The 18,275-nt window shown below is 40.9% G+C and overlaps 1 pseudogene; it reads right to left on the reverse strand.

Moving 5' to 3' along the window:
• Nucleotides 1-346: 346 nt before the first annotated feature.
• On the reverse strand, nucleotides 347-10,798 carry LOC139356474 (uncharacterized; annotated as a pseudogene).
• Between the last annotated feature and the right edge of the window lie 7,477 nt (nucleotides 10,799-18,275).

An 18,275-nucleotide genomic window follows, 5' to 3' on the forward strand; every position in this document is an offset into this window, starting at 1 on the left:
AAGCCACTGCCTACCCTTTGGACATGTAGTCCCATTAAGACTGCCAGATACTCCTGGATTTTTTACTTTACAATAACCTTTCCCTGATTCAACACCTTCCTCAATTAAGGTTCCATAACAGGATTTTTCTATATGAGTATGGTAAGTAAAGGATTGTTGCATTTTTCCTCCACAGTGGAAAAATTGATAACACTAACAGCAGCTCGGAGGCGCTGCTGTGGACAGCAGAGAAGCTACTGACAATATTAGGATTGTGATGAGGGATATTCCTGTATTAAGACTTTTGGTTGGAAGGGAGGTATAGCAGGCAGTTGGGTAAATATAGGCCATTTCTAAAAGCAAGTGATTAGTCTTCCTCATCTTTTGGTTCTAAGAAAAGAAATGTTGGGGTTGATTTAAGCTTGGTAGGAGAAATTGGCCTAGATGACCACTTTGCTGTTAATGTTTTGGAGGAAGAAGAAACCTTGGGGGTGAGCTTGACCCTGGTGTGATGGATCCAGTGAGGGAGTCCTTGGAGTCTTACTGCAGTTGGCATGCTGAGTATCACAGCGTAGGGGCCTGTCCACTTCAGTTAGAGCTTTTTGTGAGGGTCAGGTTGGCAGATAAACATGTCTGTGCCTGCAAGACAGTTATGTTGAGAGGACAAGGAGGTGTCAACAGGGAGAGGCATGACCTCATTTGCGGCTTCATGAATGAAAGATCATGTCTGATTTAAGGAAGGGAGGATTACCCGGGTAAGATTGGCAAGTAGACTTCACTCACATGCTGCCTGATAAATGGCTCTGCTATCTTCTATTCTTTGTTTGTACTTTCTCCAAGTGGGTAGGAGCATTCCCAACAACTTCAGAATGTGCAAATGTCATCACACAAACTCTCATCATGCATATAATTACCCACCAGGCCCCAGGCTTTGTTGGTAGGAAAAGGCAGCAGCCAGAGGGAACCCTGGGGTGACACTGAGTGGCAGATAAAGCAGGACTGAGTAATTTCTCAAACACAGCTAGAAAGGTGAGGACAAGTGAGAATAGGGCGGAGAAATTGCAAGAGAGGTTTGCAACCAACATGGAAAGAGTTGTGGAGGGTTTGCAGGATAGGGATTGTTTGAGAGTGAGGAAGAATGAAACGCCCTTCCTTGACATACTATGGTCCTTGCTTTTGAAGGTTTGGGGCTTGGAAGTCCTCCTTTTCTTCTGAGGAGTAAAAAGGAGAGAACAAAGACAGGGACAGAAACTGGCCTTGCACAGGTTGTAGGGCTACTTGTTTGGCTACCTTATCTGCTAGAGCATTTCCAGCAAGTATAGGATTGTCTGGGATTTGGTGGCCCCTGCAATGAATGATGGCAACTTTCTACAGGAGTCTGGCAGTTTGAAGGAGTTTGCTGATGAGAGAGCCATTTATGACAGGAGTGTTTTTTTGCAGTTAGGAAACCCCAATCTTTCCAGATGGATGAGTGTGAGTGCACTATGTGGAATGCATAATGAGAATCTGAATATATGTTAATTTGTTGTTCACCTGCTAGAGTGAGTGCTTGAGTGAGGGTGATGAGTTCAGCTTTTTGGGAGATGGTTCCTAGGGGGAGCAGATTGGCTTCAATAGTGTGTGTGAGGTAACACTATAACATAGCCAGCATCTTGGCATCCTTGATATAGGAAGGAGCTGCCATCTACAAACCAAGTAAACAAGGCATCTGGAAAGTGTTGGTCTGTTAGGTTTGGAAAAGGTATAAGAAAAAATTTGAACAGTGTCTACACAGAAGTGTGCACGGTCTTGGGAGGTAGTAGCTTCAGGTAAGAGCATGGCTGGGTTTAAATAGGAGCTGATTAGCACAGTGATTTAGGGAGTTTCTATGAATAAAACATACAGTTGGAGGATCCATGGGGCAGAGATGAGACTCAGTACACTGCGGTGAGCTAACATGTCTTTGATGTTATGGGTTGAATAAATTGTTAGGTTGGCATGAAGAGATAGTTTTAGGCTTTCAAGGATGAGGACAGCATCTGCCGCCAGTGTTTGGAAGCAAGTAGGCCATCTGAGAGCTGTGGTTTCAAGCTGTTTGGAGAGGTAGGTGATAACCTGGAGGGTAGGTCCCTTAGACTGGGTTAGAACACCTAGTGCAACTCCACGTCATTCATTGGTATAAAAGGAGAAAGCTTTGATGAGGTCTACCGGAGTAAGCATGGGGCTGAGACAAGAGGCCTTTGGAGTAGACAGAAAGGTTGGATAATAGGCTGTTCAGGGTTCAAAGGCTCATGAAGAGGGCCTTTAGCAGCTTGATATAACTGTTTGGCAAGTAGAGCAAAGGAGGGAACCCAAAGCCTAAAATATCCCACTAATCCTAGAAAAGAGAGAATTCCTTCCTTAGTTTGCAGAGGTGGGAGGGACTGGAGGAGGGATATGTGGTTGGTTGTGAGCCCTCAGGTTGCAGGGTAAAGGCTAGGCCTAGGTAGGTGACTGAGGGAGTGCATATTTGTGCTTTTTTAGGGGAGACCAGATACCCCCACTCTGCCAGGAAGTTTAAAAGAGAGATAGTATGGGTGTTGCAGTCTTTGAGAGGGACTACACAGGAGTAGATCATCAACATATTGAAGGAGAGTGGAGAGTGTTAGGGATAAGGTACAGAGGTCGTGAGCAAGGGCTTGTGCAAAAAGGTGGGGGCTGTCTCTAAAACCCTGAGGTAGTATGCACCAGGTGAGCTGATGTGAAAGGTGGGTGTAGGGGTCTTCCCACGTAAAGAAAAAGAAGTCTTGAGAATCAGGGTGCAAATGAATTGTAAAAAAAAAAAAAAAAAAAAAAAAGTGTATCCTTTAGGTCTAGGACAGAAAAATGGGTGGTATTGGAGGGAATTGTGGAAAGTAAAGTTTATGGGTTAGGAAATACTGGACATATGTGAGTACAGTTTGGTTAATGAGCTTGAAGTCCTGGACTAAGTGATAAGTTCCATCTTGCTTTTTAACAGGTAGAACTGATGTGTTAAAAGGGGAGTTTGTTGGGCAGAATAGGTGACTGGCAAGGAGGTGAAAATGATAGGCTTTAAGCCTACAAGAGCTGCTTGGGTGATTGGATACTGCTTCTGTGAGAGGAACTGGGTGGGGTTTTTAAGGATAATGTGGATGGGAGTGTGGTGTTTTGCAACTGAGGGTGTGGAAGTATCCCAAACAGTAGGGTTAACTATGGATGGGGCATAAGGAAAGGTTGCATATTTTAGGGTGGGAGGTTGGAGGAGTAGAATAAAGCTAGAAGCACCAGAGGGGTCTGGGTGGATGTGCTGGGTACCATGGGGAACGTAGAAGTGGAGAGTAGTGTGGAGTTTTGAAAGGATGTCTCTACCTAGGAGTGGAGTTTGTCATGAGAACAGGACTAAGAAAGAGTGAGTGAAGGAAAAGGTGTGAAGGGAGCAGAAGAGTAGAGGGGTGACTCGGGGTTTGGAGACTTGTCCATCAATACCCATAACAGAGACTTTGGAGGACTGGGTGGGTCCTGAAAAATTAGGTAAAGCAGAGTAGCTTGCCCTGGTATCAATTTAAAAAATATACTGGCCTACCTGCCACCAGCAGGGTTACCCTTGGCTTGGATGAAGAGACGGTAGTTGCCAGGGCATCCATTCCAGGGCACCGTCAGTCTTCAGTGGCAAGGCCGATGAGATCCAAGTAGGAGGTTTTGCCAGCTCAGGGAGAAATGGGGGTGGTCCTTGCAAAGGCCACTCATAGTATGACTTCCAGTGGGGTCCTCCACAGATGGGGCATGGCCTCATGGGCTTACCTGGGCTAGAGCATTGTCTGGACCAGTGGCCTTCATTGCTGCACTTGAAACAGGTGCCAGGTGGAGGTGGATTATTAGGAGGCTTCCGTGTGGAGCTGTGACCCCTTGGGCCTGCAGGGCCCCTGTTGGCAGAGGCAAGCATTTGAAATTCTGCCTGTTTTTGCCTTTTACCTTCCTCATCACAATTGTTAAAGACTTTGAAGGCTAAATTAAGAAGGTCTCATTGTGTGGTTTGAGGGCCATCATCAAGCTTCTGAAGCTTCTGCCAAATATTGAGGGTGGATTGGGAGATTAATCGAACGTTTAAAATAGTGGTTCCTTCTGGGCTGGCTGGGTCTAGGTTGGCATATTTTCTCACGGCTCCAGTTAAACGAGAGTAAAAGGGCTGGGTTTTCATCACGACCTTGGGTGATCTCCGAAAGTTTTTCATAGTTTACTGCTTTCTGGGCACCCTTTCTGAGTCATGCAAGGAGACACACAATCATGTGGTCTGAATAGCAGTGTCCGGGGCCCCATCTTGATAACCCTGGTGGGAGTCCTGGTCGGGGACTGCCTCTGTGCCAGTAGGCTGGGTAGGAGCCTGGTGAGGAATTGTATCAGCATGTGCCTGAGCTAAGGTCCAGATATGGTCCCAGTCTTCTGGGGTGAGGGTGGAAGAGAGGATAATGTAGAGGTCATGCCAAGTTAATTTGTAAGACTGGGTGAAGTACTGAAACTCTAATATTAGAGGTAGGATCTTCTGGATATGAACTGAGTCTTTTGTTAATTTGAGAGATATCAGTGAGGGAGAAGGTAACATGAACTCTAAAAATATTTTCAATTCCTGCTACTTCCCAAAGGGGGCACTCTAGCACAGGTATTGAAGTAAGGGTGGGGCATGGGCCAAAGATGGCACCTGAGTGAGTATAGGTGGGAGAGAAGGAAGAACCTGGAAGTAGTTTCTGTTGAGGGTTTGAAGGGGGAAGAGGGGTTGAGTTAACAGGCAGTGGAGGATAGATAGGGGCTTAAGGTGGTGGGATGGGTTTATAGGCCTCAGGAGAGGGCAATGAGAGAGGAGAACGGGTACAGGCAGTGCTAGAATTGTCCTGAGGAGAGGACAGTGTAGGAAAAGAAGTGGATACTCTTGGATGTGGTGCTGGATGGGAGGATGGCAGCTAGGAAGGTGGTGGCTAAGAAGATGGCTGCTGGGAAGGTGGCAGCTGGGAAGAAAAAGAGGTGGCTTGGCGAGTTAAAGAAGATGGTTGAGAGAGAGAGGAAGGGGCTGGGAGGGGTAGGCAGCGTTCTGCTGGATCAAACGAGGAAAAAGGGTAGGGTCAGGAGGAGAAAGGAGATCAGGGTGGCAATAATGGAGGAAGGTTTGAACAGGTGAGCAAGAATTGCAGAGGTCAGATTGTAATCTGAGTGTAAAAAAGGCCTGAACATAAGGAATTTCTCCCCATTTTTCCAGTCCTCGGCAATAATTGCTTAAGTTAGTTTAAATTGTAAAGTTGAATCTTTCATTTGTGGGTCATGTGGACCCATTATCCGATTCATACTGTGGCCAAACTGAATTGCAATAAAAAAGACAAGGCACTTAGGGTGGATATCTTGCCAAGGCCTAAGATTTACAGGTTTTTTATGAGGCAGCCTAGAGGGCTGTCCTTTGGAATGGAAGACAGGGAATTTCCCATAACAAAGGGAGGATGGGGAAAAGGAGACCTTCCTGGATGGCCGGAGGGAGACATAAAAGGAGCAATCCTCACTGCTGCCTTTTTCGTTCCTAGAACTGGATCAAATAGCTTAGAGGTGTCCCCCTAAGACCAGATGATCAGCGAGTGCTTCGCACATGTCGGAGGAGCCTTGTTGGACCAACGTTGGATTTTTGGACCAGAGAAACCAAGAGAGGCTGTGCGGATTTATCTCTGTTAACCAGGCTCCCAGGAAACTTACCAGTAGGTAAGATCAGTGACCAATGTGCATGCACAGAGAGGCCACTGGAGACTGAGGAGCTTCCTTTGTCCAGCTGCTGTGGCCTGCTCTCTGGGGTGGAGGAGTAGGTCCACAGGGGACGTGGACTGGAGCCCCTCTCGGGTTTCAGCACCTGATTCAAGGCTCTTGATTGGTTTGAACCCCGAGAATGTACCAACAAACAACACAAGGTGGTGTGGAGCAACACACTGTTTTAAAGAGCACCTGGCTGCAGACGGGTTTAGGCCTAAAATGGCATCAGCCCCAAGTGAGGCTGGGGCACAGGTTTTATAGTCTCCTGTAAACAGGAAGTGTCCCAGTCTGGCATAACTGCTACGTGTTACCCAGACAGCCTCTCTCTCTCGATCTCCAGTGGGTAGTGTCTTCCAGCCAGTTCTCTTCCAGCTTTTGCTATCTTGCTGATGCACACTGCTGGTGCAAGTGTCCTTGTACATTGGGACTGGGCCTACACAGGGAGGAGTTATTCACCCTCCCAAATTTTCATGCCTTGGGGGAGAATCTTTCATTTTCTTTATAAATTACCCAGCCTCAGGTATTTCTTCTTAGTAGCATGAGAATAAACTAATACAATAAATTGGAATTGGGAGTAGTGGGGTGTTGCTGTAAAGATGCCCGAAAATGTGGAAGTGACTTTGGAAGTAGGTAACAGGCAGAGGTTAGAATAGTTTGGAGGGCTCAGAAGAATACAGAAAAATGTGGGAAAGTTTGAAACATCCAAGGGACTTAGAGGGCTCAGAAGACAGGAAGATGTGGGAAAGTTTGGAACTTCCCGGAGACTTGTTGATTGAATGGCTTTGACCAAAATGCTGATAATGATGTGAACAATAAAGTCCAGGGTAAGGTGGTCTAAGATGGAGATGAGAAACTTTTTGGGAACTGGAATAAAGATGATTCTTGCTATGCTTTAGCAAAGAGACTGGCAGCATATTGCCCCTACCCTAAAGATCTGTCGAACTTTGAACTTGAGAGAGATGATTTAGTGTATCAGGTGGAAGAAATTTCTAAGCAGCAAAGTGTTCAAGAGGAAGCAGAGCATAAAAATTCAAAAAATTTGCAGCCTGATGATGCAATAGAAAAGAAAGACCCATTTTCTGAGGATAAATACAAACCCCCTGTAGAAATTTGTATAAGTAACAAGGAACAGAATGTGAATCACCAAGACAATGGGGAAAATGTCTCTAGGGCATGGCAGAGACCTTCATGGCAGCCTCTCCCATCAAGACTCAGAGGCTTATGAGGGAAACATTGTTTCCTGGGCCAGGCCCAAGGCCCCCTGCTCTGTGAGACCTTGGGACATATTGCCCTGTGTTCCATCTGTTTCAGTTCCAACTGTGGTTAAATGGGGCCAAAGTACAGCTCAGACCATTGCTTCAAAGGGTGAAAGCCCCAAACTTTGTTGGCTTTTACATGGCATTTATGGTACATGGTATTACATGTGCACAGAAGATAAGAAGAGAGGTTTGGGAACCTCCACCCAGATTTCAGAGGATGTGTGGAAATGACTGGATGTTCAGGCTGAATTTTTCTGCAGGAGCAGGACCCTCATGGAGAACCTCTGCTAGGACAGTATAGAAGGAAAATAGGGGGTCAGAGTCCCCACTCAGAGTTCTTACTGGGGTACTGCTTACTGGAACTGTGAGAAGAGGGCCACCATTCTCCAGACCACAAAATGGTAGATCCAGTGACATCCTGCACCATGTGCCTGGAAAATCTGCAGGCGCTCAATGCCAGCCCATGAAAGCAGCCAAAATGGGGCCGTACATTGTAAAGCCACAGAGGCAGAGCTACCCAAGGCTGTGGGATCCCACCTATTGCATCAGCATGACCTGATGTGAGACATGGAATCAAAGAAGATAATTTTGGAACTTTAAGGTTTGATGACTGTCCTAGTGAATTTCAGACTTGCATGGGGCCTGTAGCCCCTTTGTGTTGGCCAATTTCTCCCATTTGGAATATGTATATTTACCCAGGGCCTGTACCCTTTTTGTATCTAGGAAGTAACTTACTTTTTAACAAACAGGCTTATAGGCAGAAAGGACTTGCCTTGTCTCACATGAGACTTTGGACTTGGACTTTTGAGTTAATGCTGGAATGAGTTACAACTCTGGGGAACTTCTGAAAAGGCATGATTGCATTTTGAAATGTGAGGACATGAGACTTGGGAGGGGCCAGGGGCAAAATGGCATGGTTTGGCTCTGTGTCCCCACGCAAACCTCACCTTGAATTGTAATAATTTCCACGTGTCAAGGGCAGGACTAGGGGGAGTTAATTGAATCATGGGGATGGTTTTCCCCATGCTGTTCTCATGAAAATGAGTGACTTCTCACAGGTCTGATGGTTTTTTCAGGGGCTTCCCCCTTTGCATCACACAAAAATGTGCCTTCTGCCATTATTGTAAGTTTCATGAGGCCTCCCCAGACATACAAAACTGTGAGTGAATTTAATCCCTTTTCTTTATAAATTACTTTATAAATTCTTCATAGCAGCATGTGAATTGACTAATAGCAGGTCAATGAAAAAACTAAAAGTAAACTAAAGAGTTTCTTGAGACAAACAAAACTGGAAACACAGCATACATAGATATAGAAAATACAGCAAAAGCACCACTAAGGAAGTTTATTGTAATACATGCCTACATCAAAAAAGAAGAAAGTTCTCAAATAGCCAATTGTTGCCTCTAAAGCCACTAGAAAAACAAGAACAGACTAAGCCCAAAATTAGGAGCAGGAGGGAAATAATAAACATCACAGCAGAAATAAATGAAATAGAGACTATGAAAACAACATAAAAGATCAACAAAATTAAGAATTGGATTTTGGAAAAGATAAAAAAAAATTGACAAACCTTTGGCTAAACTAATTAAGAAAAAAAGAAAGACAAAATTAGAACTGAATAAAGAGTCATTACAACTGATACAACAGATATGCAAAGGATTGTAAGAGACATTTATGAACAATTATATGTAAACAAATTAGAAAACCTAAAAGAAATAGATAAATGTATTGACACACACAACGTACCAAAATTAAAATATGAAGAAATAACAGATCAACAATGAGTAAGGATATTAAAACAGTAATTTTTTAAAGTTTCCCATCAAAGAAAAGCCCAGCACATAATTGTTTTACTGCTGTATTCTATCAAAAACTTAAGGAAATAATACCAATTCTTTTCAAACTCTTCTAAAATATTCAACAGGAGAGAATAGTTTCAAACTAATTATTAAGAGGTCAGCCTCACCTTCACACCAAAGCCAAACAAAGATGTTGCAAGAAAAGAAGACAACACCCGAATGTCCCTGATAAACATAAATGTAAAAATCATCCACAAAATATTAGCAAAGCAAATTCAACAGCACATATAAAGTTTATTCATGGTCAGATGTGGTGGCTCACACCTGTAATCCCAGCACTTTGAGAGGCTGAGCTAGGATGACCACTTGGGTCCATGAAGTTGAGGCTCAATGAGCCATGATAGTTGAGGCTGCAGTGAGCCGTTATTGCACCACTCCATTCCAACCTGGGCAACAGAGTAGCATCCTCTCTGGAAAAAAAAAAATAAAAAAAAAGAAAAGGAAAAGAAAAAGATCATGACCAAGTAGGATTTGTCCCTGAGATGCAAGGATGGTTCATCATACATAGATCAAAAAATGTAATACAACTCATTGATAAAACGAAGTACAAAAACCGTGTGATCATTTCAATAGACGCAGAAATGGCATTTAACAAGATTCAAAATCCTTTCAAGATAAAAAAAATTATCAACAAATTAGGTATATAATAAATGTACCTCAGCACAACAAAGGTCATATATGACAAATCCACAGCTAATATTATAATCAATGTGCAAATGGTGAAAGTTCTTCCTTTAAGATTTGAAACAACATGAGGACCCTTCTTCAAAGACACTTCTATTTAATATAGTAATGGAGGTGCTAGCCAGAGCAATTAGGAAAGATAAAAATATAATAGGCATCCAAATTGGAAAGGAAGAAATTAGATTATCCTCATGCAAATGACATGATCTTACATATAAAACCCAAAGGCTCCACCAAAAAACTCTTGGAAGCCTGAGCAATGTAGTAAGACTTCATATCTATAAAAAATAAAAATTTACTCAAGTGTGATGGCACATGCCTGTATCCCAGCAAGACCCTGTCTCAGAAATGAAAGAAAATGAAAAAAAAAAAAAAAAAAAAAAAGTTAGAACTAGTAAGTGAATTCACTAGTGTCTTTTTTTTTTTTTTTTTTTTTTTTTTTTAGACGGAATTTTGCTCTTGTTGCCCAGGCTGGAGTGCAATGACATGATCTTGGCTCACTACAACCTCCACCTCCTGGATTCAAGCAATTCTCCTGCCTCAACATCCTGAGTAGCTGTGGTCCCAGGCACCAGCCACCACACCTGGCTAATTTTTGTATTTTTAGTAGAGACAGGGTTTCACCATGTTGACCAGACTGGTCTTGAACTCCTGACCTCAGATGATCCACCTGCCTTGGCCTGCCAAAGTGCTGGTATTACAGGTGTGAGCCACTGCACCTGACAAATTTAGTAGTTTCAACATAAAAAATTAAGCATACAAAAGCAGTGGAGTTTTTATACACTAACAGCAAATTATCTGAAAAAGAAATCAAGAAAATAGTTTTATTTTAAATAGCTACAAAAAATAATAAATACTTAGGATAAATTTAGCCAAGGAGCTAAAAGAGCTTCACATTGAATCCTGTTGAACATAATAAAATAAATTGAAATAGATACAAACAAATGGAAAGATAACTCATGTTCATGGATTTGAAAAATTATTATTGCTAAAATGTCCATACTACCCAAAATGATCTAAAGAGTTGATATGGTTTGGCTGTGTCCCCACCTAAATCTCATCTTGAATTGTAATCTTTACAATGTCAATGTATCAAAGGAGGGATCTGTATCATGGAGGCAGTTTTCCCCATACTGTTTTCATATAATGAGTGAGGTCTCTTGAGATCTGATGGCTTTTTAAGGGGCACTGCACCATTTATTATTGTCTTTCCTGCCACCTTGTGATGAAGGTACCTGCTTCCCCTTCTGCCATGATCGTAAGTTTTTTGAGTCCTCCCAGCCATGCAGAACTGTAAGCCAGTTAAATCTCTTTTATTTATGAATTATCCAGTCTCAGGCAGTGTCTTTGTAGCAGTGTAAGAATAGACTAATACAAGAGTCAATTCAATTTTTATCAACACACAGTTGACATTATTCACAAAAAATAGAAAAAAAGAATCCTAAAATTTATACAGAACCAGAAAATACATCATATAGCCAAAGTAAACTTAAGCTAAAAGAGCAAAGGTGGAGGTATCACAATACCTGACTTCAAAATATATTACATAACTATGGTAACCAAAAGAGCATGGTACTTGTATAACAACAGACACATTGACCAATGGAACAGAACAGAGAGCCTAGAAATAAATACACACATTTACAGCCAACTAGTACTCAACAAAGTTGCCAAGAACACACAATGGAGAAAGAACAGTCTCTTCAATAAGTTATATTGACAAAATCAGATATTCACATGCAGAAGAGTAAAATTAGACTCTTATTTCACACCATATGTAAAACTCAATTAAAATGGACTAAAGTATAGATGTGAAACCCAAAAATATAAAACTATAATAAGAAAACATAGGGGAAAACCTCCTTGACATTAATCTGAGCAGTGACTTTTTAATATGACCATTAAGACACAGGGAACAAAAACAAACACAGACAAATGGGGTTATATAAAATGAAAAGGGTTATGTATAGCAAAGAAAACAATCAACAGAATGAAGAGAGAACCTACAGAATGGCAGAAAATATTTGCAAATTGTACATTTGATAAGAGGTTAATATCCAAAATATGTAAGGAGCTCAAACAACTTGATAAGAATAAAATAACTTGATTGAAAAATGGGCAAAATACCTGAATAGACATTTATCAAAAGAAAACATACAATGACTAATAAGTATATTTTTAAAATGCTCAACAAAACCAATCATCAGGAAAATACACATTAAAACCACAATGAAGGGTCGGGTGCGGTGGCTCACGCCTGTAATCCCAGCACTATGGGAGGCCGAGGCGGGCAGATCATGAGGTCAGGAGATCAAGACCATCTGGCTAACACAGTGAAACCCCGTCTCTACTAAAAATACAAAAAAAAAAAAAAATTAGCCGGGCGTGGTGGTGGTGCCTGTAGTCCCAGCTACTCGGGAGGCTGAGGCAGGAGAATGGTGTGAACCCCTGCAGTGAGCCGAGATCCGGCCACTGCACTCCAGCCTGGGCAACAAAGCGAGACTCTGTCTCAAAAAAAAAAAAAAAAAAAAAACAATGAAATAGCTCACATCTGTCAATAGTATATTAACAAAAAGACCAAAGATAATTGTTGTCAAAGATATGGAGATAAAGGAACCATTGCACACTGTTGATAGAAATGTAAGTTAGAACAATCATTATGGAAAAGAGCAAGAAATTTATCAAAAAATTAAAAATAAAGACCTTGCAATTTATCACAACAGAGAAGTGACAAAGGTTTGAGGCGATGGATATGCCAACTACCCTGGTTTTATCATTACACATATATTCATATGATTATTGAAACATTACATATACCACCATAAACATGTACAATTATAAACATTTTCTTTAAGGGCCATACAGTAAGCATTTTAGGTTTTGCAAGTCAAGAGGAAAAATTGAGATTATTATGTAGGAACTTATAGAACCATTAAACACAGAATCATTTAAAAATACAAAAACCACGGGGGCCGCCAAGATGGCTGAATAGGAACAGCTCCAGCCTCCAGCTCTCAGTGTGAGTGACACAGAAGACAGGTGATTTCTGCTTTTTCAACTGAGGTACAGACCAACCACTCACATCTCACATGGCTGGGTACACCCCTGAGACGAAAATTCCAGAGCAAGGATCAGACAGCAACACTTGCTGTTCAGGAATATTCTATCTTCTGCAGGCTCCGCTGCTGATAACCAGGCAAACAGGGTCTGGAGTGGACCTCAAGCAAACTCCAACAGATCTGCAGCTGAGGGTCCTGACTGTTAGAAGGAAAACTAACAAACAGAAAGGACACCCACACCAAAAACCCATCAGTACATCACCATCATCAAAGACCAAAGGCAGATAAAACCACAAAGATGGGGAAAAAGCAGTGCAGAAAAGCTGATAATTCAAAAACTCAGAGCGCATCTCCCCCTCCAAAGGAACGCAGCTCCTTGCCATCAACAGAACAAAGCTGGACGGAGAATGACTTTGACGAGTTGAGAGAAGAAGGCTTCAGTCGATCAAACTTGTCAGAGCTAAAGGAGGAACTACGTAACCAGTGCAAAGAAATTAAAAACCTTGAAAAAGAATGGATGAATGGATAACTAGAATAATCAATGCAGAGAAGACATTAAAAGAACTGATAGAGATAAAAACCATGACATGAGGACTACATGACAAAGGCACAAGCTTCAGTAACTGACTAGATCAACTGGAAGAAAGACTATCAGTGATTGAAGATCAAATGAATGAAATGAAGTGAGAAGAGAAGTGTAGAGAAAAAGAGTAAAAAGAAATAAACAAAGCCTCCGAGAAATATGGAATTATGTGAAAAGACCAAATCTACGTCTGATTGGTGTGCCTGAAAGTGACAGGGAAAATGGAACCAAGTTGGAAAACACTCTGCAGGATATCATTCAGGAGAACTTGCCCAACCTAGTAAGGCAGGCCAACATTCAAATTCAGGACACACAGAGAACATCACAAAGATACTCCTCGAGAAGAGCAACTCCAAGACACATAATTGTCAGATTCACCAAAGTTGAAATGAAGGAAAAAATCTTAAGGGCAGCCAGAGAGACAGGTTGGGTTCCCCTCAAAGGGAAGCCCATCAGACTAACAGCGGATCTCTTGGCAGAAACTCTACAAGCCAGAAGAGAGTGGAGACCAATAATCAACATTCTTAAGGAAAAGAATTTTCAATCCAGAATTTCATATCCAGCTAAACTAAGTTTCATAAGTGAAGGAGAAATAAAATCCTTTAAAGACAAGCAAATGCTGAGAGATTTTGTCACCACCAGGCCTGCCCTACAAGAGAACCTGATGGAAACACTAAACACAGAAAGGAACAACAGGTACCAGCCATTGCAAAAACATGCCAAAAGGTGAAGACCATCAATGCTAGGAAGAAACTACATCAACTAGCAAGTAAAATAACTAGCTAATATCATAATGACAGGATCAATTTCACACATAACAATATTAACCTTAAATGTAAATGGACTAAATGGTTCAATTAAAAGACACAGACTGGCAAATTGGATAAAGGGTCAAGACCCATCAGTTTGCTGGATTCAGGAGACCCATCTCACATGCAGAGACACACATAGGCTCAAAATAAAGGGATGGAGGAAGATCTACCAAGCAAATGAAAAACAACAAAAAAGCAGGGGTTTCAATCGTACTCTCTGATAAAACAGAGTTTAAACCATCAAAGTTCAAAAGAGATAAAGAAGGCCATTACATAATAGTAAAGGGATCAATTAATCAGGAAGAGCTAACTATCCTAAATATATATGCACCCAATACAGGAGCACCCAGATTCAAAAAGCAAGTCCTTAGAGTCTTACACAGAGACTTAGACTCCCATACAATAATAATGGGAGACTTCAACACCCCATTGTCAACATTAGACAGATCAATGAGACAGAAAGCTAACAAGGATATCCAGGAATTGAACTCAACTCTGCACCAAGCGGACCTAATAGACATCTACAGAACTCTCCACCCCAAATCAACAGAATATACATTCTTCTCAGCACCACATTGCACTTATTCCAAAATTGACCACATAGTTGGAAGTAAAGCACTCCTCAGCAAATGTAAAAGAATAGAAATTATGACAAACTTTCTCTCAGACCACAGTGCAATCAAACCAGAATTCAGGACTAAGAAACTCAATCAAAACTGCTCAACTACATGGAAACTGAACACCCTGCTGCTGAATGACTACTGGGTACATAACAAAATGAAGGCAGAAACGAAGATGTTCTTTGAAACCAATGAGAACAAAGATACAACATACCAGAATCTCTGGGACATATTTAAAGCAGTGTGTAGAGGAAAATTTATAGCACTAAATGCCCGCAAGAGAAAGCAGGAAAGGTCTAAAATTGACACCCTAACATCATAATTAAAAGAACTAGAGAAGCAAGAGCAAACACATTCAAAAGTTAGCAGAAGGCAAGAAATAACTAAGATCAGAGCAGAACTGAAGGAGACCGAGACACAAAACACCCTCCAAAAAAATCAACGAATCCAGGTGCTGTTTGTTTTTTTTTTTTAATCAACAAAATTGATAGACTGCTAGCAAGACTAATAAAGAAGAAAAGAGAGAAGAATCAAATAGATGCAATAAAAAATGATACAGGGGATATAACTACCGATCCCACAGAAATACAAACTACCATCAGAGAATATTATAAACACCTCTAAGCAAATAAACTATGAAACCTAGAAGGAATGGATAATTTCCTGGACACTTACACTCTCCCAAGATTAAACCAGGAAGAATTTGAATCCCTGAATAGACTAATAGCAGGCCCTGAAACTGAAGCAATAATTAATAGCCTACCAACCAATAAAAGTCCAAGACCAGACGAATTCACAGCCAAATTCTACCAGGGGTACAAGAAGGAGTTGTTACCATCCCTTCTGAAATTATTCCAATCAATAGAAAAAGAGGGAATCCTCCCTAACTCATTTTATGAGGCCAACATCATCCTGATACCAAAGCCTGGCAGAGACACAACAAAAAAAGAGAATTTTAGACCAATATCCCTGATGAACATCAATGCAAAAATCCTCAATAAAATACTGGCAAACTGAATCCAGCAGCACATCAAGAAGATTATCCACCATAATCAAGTGGGCTTCATCCCTGGGATGCAAGGCTGGTTCAACATACACAAATCAATAAATGTAATCCAGCATACAAACAGAACCAAAGACAAAAATCACATGATTATCTCAATAGATGCAGAAAAGGCTTTTGACAAATTCAACAGCCCTTCATGCTAAAAACACTCAATAAATTCGGTATTGATAGAACGTATCTCAAAATAATAAGAGCTATTTATGACAATCACAGCCAATATCATACTGAATGGGCAATAACTGGAGGCATTCCCTTTCAAAACTGGCACCAAACAGGGATGCCCTCTCTCACCACTCCTATTCAACATAGTGTTGGAAGTTCTGGCCAGGGCAATCAGGCAAGAGAAAGAAGTAAAGGTATTCAAGTAGGAAAAGAGGAAGTCAAATTGTCATGTTTGCAGATGAAATGATTGTATATTTGGAAAACCCCATTGTCTCAGCCCAAAATCTCCTTAAGCTGATAAGTAACTTCAGCAAAGTCTCAGGATACAAAATCAGTGTGCAAAAATCACAAGCATTCTTATACACAAATAACAGAAAAACAGAGAGCCAAATCATGAATGAACTCCAATTCACAACTGCTTCAAAGAGTATAAAATACCTAGGAATACAACTTACAAGGGATGTGAAGGACCTCTTCAAGGAGAACTATGAATCACTGCCCAGTGAAATAAAGAGGACACAAACAAATGGAAGAACATTCCGTGCTCATGGACAGGAAGAATCAATATTGTGAAAATGGCCATATTGCCCAAGGTAATTTATAGATTCCATGCCATCCCCATTAAGCTACCAATAACTTTCTCACAGAATTGACAAAAACTAAAGTTCATGTGGAACCAAAAAGAGTCTGCATTGCCAAGACAATCTGAAGCCAAAAGAACAGAGCTGGAGGCATCAGGCTACCTGACTTCAAAGTATACTACAAGGTTACAGTAACCAAAACAGCATGGTACTGGTACCAAAACAGAGATATAGACCATTGGAACAGAACAGAGCCCTCAGAAATAATACCACACATCTACAACCATCTGATCTTTGACAAACCTGAGAAAAACAAGAAATGGGTTAAGGATTCCCTATTTAATAAATGGTGCTGGGAACACCTGGCTAGCCATAAGTAGAAAAATGAAACTGGATCTCTTCCTTACCCCTTATAAAAAAATTAATTCAAGATGGATTACAGACTTAAGTGTTAACCTAAAACCATAAAAACCCTAGAAGAAAACCTAGGCAATATCATTCAGGACATAGGCATGGGCAAGGACTTCATGTCAAAAACACCAAAAGCAATGGCAACAAAAGCCAAAAGTGACAAATGGTATCTAATTAAACTAATGACCTTCTGCACAGCAAAAGAAACTACCATCAGAGTGAACAGGCAACCTACAGAATGGGAGAAAATTTTTACAATCTACTCATCTGACAAAGGGCTAATATCCAGAACCTACAAAGAACTCAAACAAATTTACAAGAAAAAAACAACCCCATCAAAAAGTGGGCAAAGGATATGAATAGACTCTTCTTCAAAGAAGACATCTGTGCAGCCAACAGACACATGAAAAAATGCTCATCATCACTAGCCATCAGAGAAATGCAAATCAAAACCACAATGAGATACCATCTCAACCAGTTAGAATGGCGATCATTAAAAAGTCAGGAAACAAGAGGTGCTGAAAAGGATGTGGAGAAATAGGAACACTTTTACGCTGTTGATGGGACTGTAAACTAGTGCAACCATTGTGGAAGACAGTGTAGTGATTCCTCAAGGATCTAGAACTAGAAATACCATTTGACCCAGCCATCCCATTACTGGGTATATACCCAAAGGATTATGAATCATGCTGCTATAAAGACACATGCACACGTATGTTTATTGCAGCACTATTCACAACAGCAAAGACTTGGAACCAACCCAAATATCCATCAATGACAGATTGGATTAAGAAAATATGGCACATATAAACCATGGAATACTATGCAACCATAAAAAAGGATGAGTTTGTGTCCTTTGTAGGAACATGGATGCAACTGGAAACCATCATTCTCAGCAAACTATCATAAGAACAGAAAACCAAACACTACATGTTCTCACTCATAGGAGGGAATTGAATAATGAGAACTCTTGGACACAGGAAGGGGAACATCACACACCGGGGCCCTTTGTGGGGTGGGGAGAAGGAGGAAGGATAGCATTAGGATATATACCTAATGTAAATGACGAGTTAATGGGTTCAGCACACCAATATGGCACATGTTTACTTATGTAACAAACCTGCACGTTGTACACATGTACTCTAGAATATAAAGTATAATGGTTAAAAAAAACTAGTGAGTTTTATAAATTTTTGTATTTTAATGTTGGTAAATGTTGTTCTTTCTCTTCCAGATTTAGGTCTCCCTTGATCATTTCTTGTAGAGCCAGTCTAGTGGCAACAAATTCCCTCAGCATTTGCTTGTCTCAGAAATACTGTATTTTTTTCTCATTTATATAAAGGATGATTTTGCTGTATCTAATATTCTTGACTGACAGGTTTTTTTTTTTTTTCTTCTTCTTCTTCTTTCAGCACTTTGAATATATCATACCCTTTC

The sequence above is a fragment of the Macaca nemestrina genome, chromosome 10 (assembly GCF_043159975.1).
Source record: "Macaca nemestrina isolate mMacNem1 chromosome 10, mMacNem.hap1, whole genome shotgun sequence".
In the NCBI taxonomy this organism is placed as follows: domain Eukaryota; kingdom Metazoa; phylum Chordata; class Mammalia; order Primates; family Cercopithecidae; genus Macaca; species Macaca nemestrina.